The following is a 14,618-nucleotide window of genomic DNA, read 5'->3' as shown; positions in this document are numbered from 1 at the left end:
AAAATATGCAAAATACTTCAAATTATACAGTAAAAACACCAAAATTGATCAAAAACAACAGGTAAAAACTCAGACGTAATCCCAAGAGAAGCAGAAGGAAAATGGCATCAGCAGCCGTACTAAGCTAATGTATGATGAAAAATGTGCTAAAAAATTATATGAACCTAACACCCTACAAGAAAATAAAGACCAGTTTCTTTTGCAGGCTCCCTAGACCAAACGATTGGTGAAAGGGATATGTCATTTGGAGAAAGGAGGAGATGGCACACAGCTACGAGTACTGTGGAAACATGAAAAGTTATTCACTGCTCAGGCCATGAACAATGAGCAAAATGCGGTATATTTCCATTGAATAAAAGGCGGATCTTCCAGAGAGAAGAACAAGCTTTTGTGATGGTCTAGGGTGGGGTCACTTCCACTGAAAAAAAAAAAAAAATCTTCATTGAAGAAAAAAGGAATAACAGTCAATCAACATGTTTATATAAAACATATTGAAGGATAAATTATCACCCTGGATTGATGCCACATTTGGAATAGACGAAGCTCTTCAAAAAGGCAAAGCACCGTCACACACAACCAATCTTGCTCAGGAGTGGTTTAAGGAGAATAGGACAGGGTTTCGACAAAGGAATTGTTGTCTCCTTCCTTTCTTTATTTCAACCCAATGGACTTTGCAATATTGGCCTGTTCTTCAAATTCTTCAAGTATGTAAGCTACAGAGGGAAGTGATATTGAGAACTAAATTTTAATCATATTTCTTTGTGCTTTTCATTTTACATATCTTCGAATGTTTCATTTTTTCCTTGATTTACTGTAATGTTATTTCAATAAATACATATATGTCGAAACTTGGTTTAATCATCCGGTATTATTAGATTAACTTAATTGAAAATAACATTTGCAAGATTACCTTTCAAAATAACTGAATATAAAAACAACTTATTATTTTAAAGATTGTTTATATATTTTTCAATAATATATCTACTCTTTTGAAGCAAGTTTTTTTATACCAATTTAAATATTAAATTGCCTTTTATCCTTATATTTTTTGTGACATGGGTGATGTATTTCATTCGGTGTAGAACAAACGCTTTTTATTCGCTTCATTATTCATCATTTTAAAAACTATCAAATTTGTGTACTTACTTCTATATTTTGACTAAAGTTTGCTTTTTATAATTTTAGAGTTTATAGTTCATAAATATATATATAAAATAATAATTCAAAGAAATTTAATCTTTTTTGAAATTAAAAGATTGTAGCTCGGTCTCATTAAATAAGGGAAATCTATGACATATCTGGGTTTTGATTAATCTTAAGACATGTATCGGTGAATGTGATGAGGTATAAAGTTAAACATACACGTATACAAGAATCTGCATGCTAATTGAAATCATACGTACAATAACTTGTTTATGGATATATGAAATATCTATTTGTATTATAATTTTTTGAATATACCATAGCTAAGTAGGGATTTTCAGATTTTTGTAGTACGCGAGCCTCCTCAAGTAGAACGTGGAAAAACGCCTTAAATAGATGAATTTATAACTTGTATATTCAGTTTAATCATAATTGCCTTTGAGTTCTTGATATTTTCTCAGGTAGAAGAGACTGTAAAATATTTTAGGACCACTGTCATAGATCAATTAACATCAAAGTTAAAAAATTATGTGTCATACCTAGAGATGATTAAGAGGTCAAAAAAGGAAACACTGTTGGTGCGTGTGTTATTTTTTCTTATTTTCTCTATTATTAGAGAAATAGTCTTGTTGTTCACATCTATCATTGTAAGAAGAATTCCCCCTTACCTTTGATGTAATTTGGAAAAAGTGCTATCTAAAATTATGAAATACTTACATTTAAATATAACGATGGTATTTTTCTTGGACTAAGTTAATTAAAATGTAAAAAGTTTTTCTCTTTATGTCAGTAATTCATTTTCTCTCCTAAAAACCATATAACAGGTAGCTAATATTAACAAGGGTCTTGATTCAGTAAATTGATAGATCTTACTCCCACTTTCTCCTTGCACTCTCAAAAAATATCATCCCTGGACATACCTAAATCATAATGAGACGTTTTCAATATTTGTAATGAGCACATATACTTAAGTCCTCGGCCGAAAATTGAAACACTCATACATTCTAAACTCTATAGCATATAAGTCATAAAACATACTGAATAATTTGCTAAATTATTTGTACCAAAAAAAAACCCTAATAAAATGGTTAGAACCAGAGATGGGAATTTTTTTTGATATTGCCTTTGCAAGTACAAGTAGAGCCCAAAGCCTTTGATATTGAATAAAGTCTCATGTCCTTTCTAACAAGCAAAGATCAAGTCTTTGTTCTTAAAAATTGTAATCCTTCAGTTTTTTTATTATTTTTACCTCATTTCATGTCCATAACTATTTAGTTGTAGATTTGAGTTCTTAGTATATTTTTATGTAAGCATAATAAATCAAAAGCAAAGACAACAACTCAATCTCAATTGTTAAGTAGTAAATCATTCCTCTTATATACTTTTCCACTTATTTTGGCTCGAGATGAGTTTTTTCCCTTTAAAAAAATGCATTTTAAAAGGTAAATGACAGGGTTGTTAGTTGATACCACATTCAGGCATGTTAAAGTGATATTGACGATTAAATTTTATTTGTAATATCAAATAAATAGCCATCTCAGCAATTTTTCTTCATTTTCTTGCATGAACAGAAACGATAAATATTAATACTGTCAATTAGAGCAATTAAAAATGTAAAAATAAATTTAACACCTTAATACCTAGAAATTAAAAATATGTTTTACTTATCATTCGATCGAATATGTATCAATCCATCCAACTAAGGCTTCAATTATATCTTCCCCAGCAACTCATATACGATTTCATTTACTAATATATCAACGAAGTCTTAACTAGTGAACAATATTTAACTTTTAAATCCACCACACAAAAAACTATATTTGCATAAAATAAATCGAAACTAATAATGTAAGCTGATATTTGAACTTTAGAAGAAAAGAAACTCGTAATATGAAAAAAAAAAAAAAATGGCTCACAAATTCAACATTAGGGTGATTCCTATTTTATTTTTTTAAGATTTAGTAAATGAAATCCCTTAAATTCGATTTACAATTGTATTCAGATATCATAAATCAGATCAGATTTTTCAAATATTTGAAAAACTTCTCTCCGTTTCAAGAAGATATTAAAATTCTTTTTTTATAACATATCTAATATTTGCCATTACGGTGTTTCTATAAACTCAAGTACTTAATTTAGACATTTAATCAAGACTTAATAAACAGCGTTAGTCTTAAATGGAATTAAATTATTGATTTCTTTCTTTCAATCGAGTTATACTTATTTCAAAATAACCTCCTCCCCCAACCCCCAAGAAGAAAGCGTCCGTTTATCGGAGCTCTTCGATAGCACAAGCAACACCATGTCTGTATATATATAATAGAGTTTGTGCGATTGTACCTTCATGTGTAGCTCGTAATCATGGAGGCATGAAGGGAGATCTTGGTTCTTGTGCTTCACTGCGTATATTATGCATTGTATTTTGGAGATGAGCTACTCAATCTTCCACCTATCCCTTTATTGTGAGGATGTTACAATGAGCCAATCCGAAGGGCTCAAACTCACATGAAAAATTCTCCAGACTTCTTCCTCCACCATACAAAGTATTGGGGTGATTTTGAAACATTGGTAGAATAAATGAAAAGAGGTCTCCAATTTGTTTTTTTGGTAAAATAACAATTTATCTCCTTAGGATTCCCCTGTGACTTGTTTGTAAAAATACCGGACGTCCCCAGTCTGTACCTCAGCCATTTTTGACGTGTGTCAGTGAATGGGTTCTCCAAAATGACTTTTGGATCTGCATGTTCCATACCATCACTAATACCATTCAAACCTTTGCCTTGTGATTGATGAAAGGTCCTTCTCTTCATGACCAATATTAACAGTCGATGCTTGCCGTATCATTTTATTAGGAACGACTTCTAATGCAATGAATACAGGGATCGGAGGACCGAGATAATTACTTTTGAAATCTCGTTCAGAGAACATCTGCCGTATTCTATGGGACATAAAGGAGTTATTTAACACGAGGATCATGTCTGATATATATTGGTCTGCAGAAGTAATCCTTTTTCTACATGATTCAATTATGTTCCAAACCTGATTGAACATGTGTCTCATAATAGACGTGGAATGACCTAGAGGATTTGTTGTGGAGCTGTACTTGTAAACCCTTGCTGCACTTAGAGTATAATTGAGGATCGATATAGGTGCCAATATCCTTGTTTATTTCCATTTTCTACTCATTTCTTGTCACTGCTGATTGTAGTTACTCTCCTCCAAAACAATCTACAAATTGTCAGGGTTAGCATGTTGATTTTCGGTTTCTTTTATTTAACATCCCAAAATTTTAGTAAAACGATTAGTACTTCCCTCTCTCCTTCTTTTCTAAAACACACTTAACCACCATGATTCTCAAGTAAATAATCAGTACGAGATGGATTATGTTTATAAACATGGAACTAAGCTATAGGAATGTATGTTTCGATTGATCTCGACACATACTTTTGTAGACCACACAGATCGGGACTAAGTTTAACCCTTACAGTATGAAAGGTCCCCTAAGCATTGGATGTGAGATTCTCAATCTTTCTTGACTCCACGTATTTTGAAGATGTAGCAATGAGCGAATCGGAGTGAGTAAGGTGTTGTATCGACGGAAAACTGGTGCCCCATATTTTGATTCATTTTTCATTGCATTATCTTTCATGTTATTTAACATACTTTTAAAATATTAAAAAGAGTATTAGTAGATCTTTAAAATTTATAAAAAAGCATCTTACATTTGAATTTTATGTTTGTGCTGTATAAGTCTTCAAAATGAGTCATTTTTTGGAATTGGATAAAATAACATTCTACCTATCATATGCTTTTCATAAATGAATAGCTTTATTAATTATTTAATATTTGTCTAGAATAAGGAATAATTGTTGAAAATTTCGCTTTGTTTCAATGAGAAATGCAAAAGTTATGGCAGTTTAAAATCGTTGGTGTGTCTCTGGGTTTGAAAAGTATATTTTTCTCTTTTTTATCATATCGAGAAAAAAAATTGTTAAGGATTAGACCATGTACCTTCAGCTTTTTGTTCTTTTAGAATTTAGGATATTCCTATTAAAGTTAACTTCATTAATGGACCAATTAGCAAGTAAAACATGTACAAACATAAAAGAAACTCTAAAAATTGTATTTATATTTTTTATGAATGTTGTATTATTGAATCTAGAGTTGTTCAAAAACTAGATAACGGAACCGAAAAAACGAAGAAGGTATTTTAATATTATTAGCTGCACAATTAGTCACCAAATTTTAGCATTTTATATGAAGTATACAGTGCTGATGAAGAGGGCATTGGAAATTTATTAAATAACTATGTTATAGGTTATTTTAGAGGATGAAGAAGTTAATACAGAAATGTATTCATAAGATATTTAAACCAAAATTCACGTTGTTATAAACGATACTTCGAAATTTTCACTTTAATGATAGTCTCAAAGATGATAAGTGTGGCATATAGAGTAAAACCACTGATAGTCTATCAGAACAAAAGGTTCCAAAAATTCTTGGCGTACCTATAATTGTAAAGCTCTACAGTAAAAGTATGGAGGAGTTGATTTCATCTAGATTTAGTATGTGTAAATAATTATATCATATATAACTTCAAATATCCAATTAAAGTATTGCTTATTGACTATCAAGTTGTGATTTCTATAGATCTGAATGAATATTATGAAGGGCGTCAAGGGACAATCCTATCGTCTAGACCAACAGAAAGCAAAAAAATGTATTTCTTATAATGTCAATTAATGGTACACATTTATCGGAGTTTCATCAAAAAAGAACTGTGAAAGCAAAAATATAGAAAATCGAACTTTGGTCATTTCTATCTCTTAAAATCTTGCTTTCTGCTTGGTAAGAGATAGGAATTGCTTCGTTATGTTCCGCATCTAAAGCATTTATTATATTAATATTAATCAATTGTCCAATGTAGAATTATTACTTGTTTGAATTAGAAATAAAAAGTATATCAAAAGAATTAAATAATTCAACTCCTTTGTGTAACTTTAGTATTTTGATAATACATAATATAAAATTTCTGTTCACACCCAGAGGGATACAAATTCTGGCAAACCCATTGAAGTTACTTAAAAAAATATTCTCCTAATTAGTTCTAAAATGATCATACAGACCGAGAATTGTCTTGAATTATTTTTGATTTTCTTTTCAATTCCTTGTCGGATTTCTATTACCGGAGTGACTTTGTGATAATCACAGTCTATCTTCATGGTCCACGAATTATATTATTTAAAAAAACCTTTTTAAGAACCTGAAGGAACGAGAAAAATGCGATGATGTCCATGGCGCCAATAACTGACCATGTAGAGGGTAAAAATATTTTGTGGCAATGGTGGTATTTTGAGTTCAAAATATGGAGTTAAATACACGTCAAGTCTGGAATCTAAGTCACCAAATCTGGATATAAATAAGTACTAGTGTATTTATGGCAATTTGGTCTCTAAACTACTCCTCATAAGTGATATATATATATATATATGAAAAGGGGTATTATTTGATTTTTTATTTATTTATAATATTTATTTTACAAATTAATGCCAACTCAGGACTTCTTATATTAAAAAAAAATCCATTGTTGACTTACTCTATATAGAATTCTAAAAAAAATCATCAAGTGCTTTCTAAATCCCCCTTGTGTGAAAATGATATTATCTGGACAAACAAAGTATTAATTAATTTCAAATAACTATTCCAGTATAATGTATTCAAAAATTGATGGGGAGTTCATTTCCATATATATACATAGATACAACCTCTCTTAATATAAAAATCTATCTAGAAAAGAGGTTTAAAAGTACACAAACTTTAGAACAATGGAAGAAGAAGTAAAAACTCTTGAAAAATGAATTAGATTTTTATCCTATTATATATTTTTTTTTTTGTATCTGTAATTATTAAAGGCCAACTATTATTGTGTGTTTTTTGTTTTTTTCAAATTTAATAATTGTTTAAAAAAAGAAAGTACTAATTGTATTTTTTTTTCTCAAGGACTTGTAAAGACTGTGGTAAGATATTCAATGATACATTCCATGCTTTTGTAGATTGTCTGTCTTTAACTATTCTAAAGCAATTTGTTAAATTAAATGTAAAAGGTTTGATGGGTGGAGAGGAAAAGTTTCAGATAGTAATTATTGGGCTGTTTGAACTTTCACGAAGGAAAAAGGATCTTCACACGAAACTAAAGCAATTGAATTTGCTTTGCTAAACTCAAAAGCTCTTATTGCGAGCAGGTTGACGTCATGTGAACCGATTGTTATGGAAGAAGTGTGAAGTATAATTTTGGTCGAGAGCATCAGAAGTGATCAAGTTTATTCCATCTATGGGATCTAACAAAGGAAGAGTTTTTAACAGAATAATCAAGAATTTTAGGAAAACCATGTCCTTGTACCATATTTTATCGTTTTAATTTTATGTAGATAAAAAATGAAACTTCCTTATTTATTCAGGAAATATAATGAATATAGGGTACCTTAAACTATCATTATATGTAAATTTAAGCAAATATCTTTAAAAATACAGTAAATGGAGTTGATTGTTACATGTGATTATCTCCTAAAAAAACTATAATGTTTATATGGGTGAAAAAATTATGTCGGGGTTGAACATCAGGCATATTCAATCGGTAATTGTACGTAAAGGTGTATATTTGTGATTATTAATATACGATATTTGTTACTAATGATAAATTTCGAATGCAATTGATATTAATTTCAATAAAATCATAAGACAACATTTTGACAATTTTTGATCACATATTTGTTTTACAAAGCTTATTACTTACGTGTGTTTGTAGTTGTAGATTTTTCAAAGTTGAGTTAAAATGAGGAATCTTTAAGAGTTTGCAAATTCATCATATAATTAACGTATGTTGTAAGTAAGTTATTCAAGAAGGAGAATGTGAAAAAAAATATACACCTGAGTAGCACTTTCTGTCTCACAACTCAAAATGGTATGTTATAAATTATTTTTTATTCTATATTCCTCGAATTGTAAGGCTTTTTTTTTTTTGCAAACTTCCTTTTTTTGTCCTACCATTCGGAAGTAGTTTTTTTAAGCGCACGCTTTTCGAAAGTAGCGTAGCTCCTTTTCCTTTCAAGACGAAGGTGAGATTCATCGTCTTCTTTTTTTACTCTTGCAACTCACACAGCAATAACTACTTCCTCGCATAAAACCAAGCACCAATTATGAATTGAATCATCAGTCTATTTAAAGAGTTGTGAAAAATATGACTTGCCCATATGTACAAAACCAACAACCAAAATCATAGATATTCACCCTGACAATTTAATTAATGTTTGGAAGAAGGGCAGCTTGGCTGCAATGACGTTCTATTAGATTAGAAACAAGTATCTAAAAAGGGGAATGAAGGTATAAACACAAATCCCTAGGGTTGTAACTTGTAAGCATTTTCAGTATGTAAAAAAAATGAAATGGAAAGTGACTAGTCTGTATTCGAAACTCAACTCTACTCTGAGTCTAACAAGGATTTACGCTTATAACTTCCCTATGAAATCCTCAACGTTACTTATCGTCATTCAAAAGCACACACACTTCTGGTTACACTTTATTCTAATATTTTATCTCCTCAAAATCGAAAAATAATGATTACAGCTTTAGAAAATAATAAAAAGCTACAAGAAAAACTCGCAATCTAGTAAATACATAATGTGGGTTCACTGATGTGCTAACCCACGTATTTCGACATTAAATCTACTTCTTTTTGTTATTATAATTATCCTAAAGTAGTAAATTTAAAATTTTCAAAAGTTATATATAGTTAGAGCTCTAATATTAATTACATAAAAAAGATAGGTTTCCATGCACAATAATTTGATTGAATCCGTCGATAGACAAAAATTACTGCGATCCTCAATTCTATTCTGAGTCTAACAATGACTTAAACTTTAGACTCCTTAGCGTTACTCTCCTTCATTCATTTGTAGACACACTCATGGTTAAAACTTTACACTTAAATGTTCCCTCTTTAAGAATAAAAATACATTGTTGATGATGGCAACAAAAGAAAAAAGTGTATGCCATAAAATGCTTATGCTTACAACCCAATATATGTATCACTATAAGAATGTTATTGGTCCGCCTTCGCTAATACGTTTGAAGTTTTAAAAGAAGATGAAATCATTAATAAAGGCACTAATATCTTCCAGGTTAACAATATGTACCCTTTTTCTATTTGTATGGCCACGAGAATTTCGATAGTTTTCACATCTCTAGTTATAACTCCTTATCCGATCTTGTCCACATTACTCTCTGTCTTTTATCTGGAACATCACTTTATACCCAGATATTATATCCTCAAGAATGAAAATATATTGATTACAGCTTTTGAAAATTAAAAAAACCCTTCACAAGTAAATAAAATCTCGCATGTTTTTTACATAAAATTATTACAAATATGTTTTTTTTTCAAATTCCATTTCTTTTTTCGAACAGATAATATTTGAGAAAGCTCTTGTTGTTTTTACAAAAGACATTTCTTATTTATGTTCAACTGAACTTTATTTTGGAAAGTCAAAAAACTTTATTCATTTTTTTATTTGAATTTTCAAAATATTAAATTTCATATACCTGATCAAAAAATAGAACGATCTGAGAAAAACGAACGATATATAGATAGAGTACTACCCAATAGCTTGATAATCATTTTTTAATCTACTTGTGAGTGTTTCTAAATGGCAGTTTTTTGTTTTTTTTATACATTGAGCATTTTCGTAATATCCCTGAATTGAAATAACAGTTTTAAAGTGCCTTGGGCGAGTTAAAAAAACCATTATGTAATACCTTATTTTAATTAATTATTAGTATAAGTTTTATCTGTTTCTAAAGTAAGCTTATATTGTAAACTATATCACAAAATAAGCAATTTATATCGTCAAATGATGAATAAATTATAATTAATAGATAAAGAAATATTCCTTGGAATTTTGGAGAAAGATTCAAAATAAAAACTTCCAACCTTTTTTTATTTATTTTTTTTAAGTAGAGAACTCCATGTTATCATATTTTGGGTTAAATATTGAATGCTGTTATATTTTGTTACGCAAAAAGTTATATAAATATATAATAAACACTTTAACAGGGATTTTTTAAAAGGAAAATGTAGCTAACGGTGAACTTTATCTACTTTTACAGCGTATTTACAACGACGGTGAATCGAGAAAAATAAATGGTTGATATCATTAGGTGAATCAAAAACGATTTTTAATCGTAATTTGAAAAATAACTCAATTATTACCTACTCGCTAATACGCTCAAGGTGGAAGAAAAAATAAAATATATTTAATTACATGATAAATAGTGAAACAATTAAAATTAATTCCATTCATTTTGTACATGTAAAAATCAATTAAAATAGTTGTATTAATATAAGACAAAAAGAAAAAAAACTCGTTTATTTTCAAATGATCTTAATAACAATGTTTTTGTATTTCAACAAGATATAATTTGTTATTCTGGTGGTACAAATATTAAATTTTTAATTTTGATAAAAATGTTAATAAAAATGCTCATTGCTTTAAGTGATTTTTATGAATCAAACGTGTACTCATCAATTTTGATAAGGTTGCGTGTATTATATGAAATACATTTATGTAGCTACTTTTGTATACTTTTGAGCAAAACTGTTTATTAAATTCACCAAACCTCGATTAAAAATTGTTAAACATACGAACAAATCTTAAGCAAGGCATTATCAAGACGAATAAAGTACTGCTTATAATCTGATTTTATGTTTCTTGAGTATAATGAAAAATATTGGCAATCAAATGTAGATTCAAAGGACCAAGATGCATAAATCTCATGCAATAAATACATGTAATAAGAAGCATAAATAACTAAAAATTTGTAATGGAGGGTTTAAATGAGACAAAAAAAAGCATTTTTACCTTTGATAAAATTATTTTCAAGAATTAAAAAAAAAAAAATTATTCTTAGCATCATTTTACCTATAAGGTATTTATTTATATTGTATAATTTAAAATGGTAGAAAGAATTGTGTACCTACACAAGTTCTAACAACAATAAAAGTATAGACTAACTAATCAGAAATACAATACCGAATCACCTCAAGGTCGTAGACCCAGTAGCTACCATTCAAGTTTGGGACTTTGAAATAAAAAGCAGAATATATAGCAGATATAATTATTGATCTTAAATCATGCCTGCAAATATTTTTACACTTAGTTTTAGCTTTAACGTGATGAGAACCTTGGCACTTAACAAATCAAATGCATAGCTTGACTTCCGTGTGACGATTTTCTGGATGATAGACCAAATAAAGTTAAAGCTTTAAACTATTGCATGCTGTGGTTTGTCATTTCTACGATCAATGATGATATCTCTTTAAGTATTCCTACAACAGAACATTTTTTTAGCTAAGCTCTGCTGTTTTTTATTATTATATTTATTAATTTGCTATTGACATTTCTAAAAATATGTATAGGCATGTCTATGGGCCTAGAGAAAAAGTGAAACTTTGCCATAATATATATGTTCCAACCTCATTGTATGTGTGTAATTATTCCATAAAACCTTTTGAAACGTTACTTATGTATACAAACTGCAGTATTGAAAATGCTTTATTTTTTGTTTCAAAACTATTTCTAAAGAAATGCTTGCAAATGCAATAGTGAATAGTGCATTATGAATATGCATACATATGTATAATTGCATAATAGTTTGAATAGTATTCGGTTTTCATTTTCTTTAGAAAGAAAAATACACTATAAATGACAGAGATTCCCTGCTCATCAGAGAATAAAATGCATAAAGGTAAATTTAATTCTAATGTGGTATTGTCATAAGAGCTATGAATATTAAACATCTTTTTCTGAGAGAAACTTTCTAAAATAAGTAATTGAAACTCTGATTCTTTTACTCTTGAGAAAGAACATCTGAAAATAAAGTATCCAAATCTGTGTTGTGCTCATGAAATACAGAAGTTATATCTACAAGTCCTTGTTAGATTCAGAGTAGACATGAGTATACAGGGTGTCCACGATCAAATTAGAACTACTTTAAACTTCATCCAGATCCATAAAGTGGATATTCGGGGTTAAATCATACTAATATAAAAGGTTGCGTGAACAATACACTATAACTTCCACCACAATTGTTTTGACAACAAACAATAGTCATCATGGAACAAGCAAGGAGAGATCCTGTCCTCGAATTGGCTCGCGCGGGACACAAGCCCTCTGCTATCTACAAGCTTCTTAACTACCCCAAGATCACGGTGTACCGGATCTTCAATGCCTGGAACGTTGAGGGGAAGGTCTGCCACAAGGCCCACAACATGAGAAGTGACCGAATCCGAACTCCCCGCTTCCTTGAAGGCCTCCGGAAGTCCATCAAGGCTTCGCCGGGGACTTCCTTGTCAAGGTTGGCCAAGAACCGTGGAGTGAGCAAGCAGCTGGTCTCCAAGGCTATGTATGAGGACCTCGGGTACAGGTCATACCGAATAGCTAAACAACACATCCTCACAGCATCCATGAAGGCCACCAGGCTCACCAACGGTAAGCGTCTCCTCAATGACCTGAGGAGCCATGGAGGAAGAATCATCTTCTTCTCCGACGAGAAGAACTGGACTGTAGACAGAAACTACAACGTCCAGAATGACAAGTGGCTTGACAAAGAGAGAGAAGATGTCCCTCCGTTCTTCACCTCAAAGTTCCCGGCCTCCGTGATGCCCTGGGTGTTATCTGCAGCACCGGTGAGGTGATGCCAACTTTCTTCTTCAATCCCAAGGAAAGGGTTAATGTGATAAGGTACTGCGAAAGTCATGGAGGAGTTCGTCATCCCCTAGATGAAGCATACGGCCGCTGGGAGGGAGTTCATATTCCAACAAGACTGAGTGCCCGACACAGCGCCATGAGGACTACTAACCTCTTCAACTCCCACAACATCACTTTCTGGGATCGCAAAACCTGGCCCTCCAACTCACCCGACCTCAATCTGTGTGATTACTACTGGTAGGGGAAGTTGGAGAGGGAGATGTGCAAGGTCAGCCACAAGAGCATCACGGCCCTGAACGGCTCCATTACGAGGGAGTGGAATGCTGTCGATTCCGTGGAAGTCATCAGGGCATGCACATCCTTTAGGGGCAGGATGGAGAAGATGGTGGCTGCTGAGGGAGGACATGTTGAATAAATTTATTGTTTAATATCATGTCTAACTTTTTCCTATTAACAAATACACTCCAAATTTCATTTTTATCAAGCAGGTTGAATTTTAAGATAGTTCCAATTTATCGTGGACACCCTGTACATATGAAGGAATTCCTGCCTATGCCCTAGCTATAGGGACGGAGTAGGACTCTAAATTTCCTCTCATAGTTACTTACAGCTAATCTAATGAAATATCATGAAAACTAAGCTGCTCTTTTTCAAAACATTTTTCAAATTGTCATGATTACTATGTCAGTTTTGGTTCTCTTTTTCTTATAATTTTATTTTTATGACACTAATAATGATGAAACTTGTGTTCGGATCCAATATTCCTCCATTCAAAATTGGTCCTTTTACAACGGAATTATTCTAGATGAATAGGCAAAAATTAGAATATTCATGAGAACTTTCCCATCACAATCTTTATTTCTCCAGAGGCTATTACACTTAAAACACTTAAAGCCTTAAAACACAGAAGTAGTTTTTAAAATTTTCAATTGTAGTAGGTTCGGCCTTTAAAAATTCACTTTTATATTGTATGATTTCGATTCCGAGCCATATTTCTAAATGAAATAACTAGATTGATTTTCATATTTTTCATCCTGCTTTGAAATATTAATTACTTATTACAATTAGTCATGGAATCGATTTAACTATATTTATTTTTGAAATATTTTTATACAACATTGCATTGTTTATTTATTATTTATGTAGTATGTAAGAAAATTAAAAGGTAAACTTTAAAAAATCCATCAAAAGCGAGCTGTAAGATGTAAAAAAAGGTATATTCTGTAGGTATTATTACACTATCATAATAAAAGAATTATAAAGAATATGCAAAAATATTGATTAACGAATAAGAACCTTTATTTCACTTGATTTTTGTATGGTTAGTCATTTTTTAGTAACTGTATTCATGATTCATTAATATATAGTTGATCATTTGACTGTTGATTTTTTTTTATCCATTTTTACTACTAAAATTTTCATTTATATATTCATTTCATACTAGAAATTTTACTTTGAATCAAATATTTACTTTGAAACGTGGTCATGAAATAAAATAAAAAACTTTGAAGGCCACATCTACTACGATTGAATTTTTTAACCGTCATTTTCGTGTCCCATGACTTAAATAATAAAAGTAATTGTGGATTTTAGTCGGACAGCGAAAATTCTGCTGCATAGTGTTATAAATAGAGATGAAAATAGTATGTGCAGGTTTTAAAAAAAACTGAAAATCAACATGGTAACCCTGATAATTTTTAAGAATGTTTTGGA

General features: G+C 30.6%; 1 protein-coding gene across 1 annotated transcript in view; it reads right to left on the bottom strand.

Annotated features, from left to right (window-relative positions):
* Positions 1-8,211, bottom strand: part of LOC121116729 (uncharacterized) — a 176,445-nt gene extending 168,234 nt beyond the window's left edge. The window contains exon 1 of the mRNA XM_040711024.2: positions 7,937-8,211. The gene's annotated coding sequence lies outside the window, so the exon portion shown is untranslated. The remainder of the gene's footprint in view (positions 1-7,936) is intronic.
* Between the last annotated feature and the right edge of the window lie 6,407 nt (positions 8,212-14,618).

Source organism: Lepeophtheirus salmonis, chromosome 4 (genome assembly GCF_016086655.4).
Source record: "Lepeophtheirus salmonis chromosome 4, UVic_Lsal_1.4, whole genome shotgun sequence".
Taxonomy (NCBI): Eukaryota; Metazoa; Arthropoda; class Copepoda; order Siphonostomatoida; family Caligidae; genus Lepeophtheirus; species Lepeophtheirus salmonis.
Note: the sequence above shows the minus strand (reverse complement) of the source record. Positions and strands in the feature narration are given on the sequence as shown.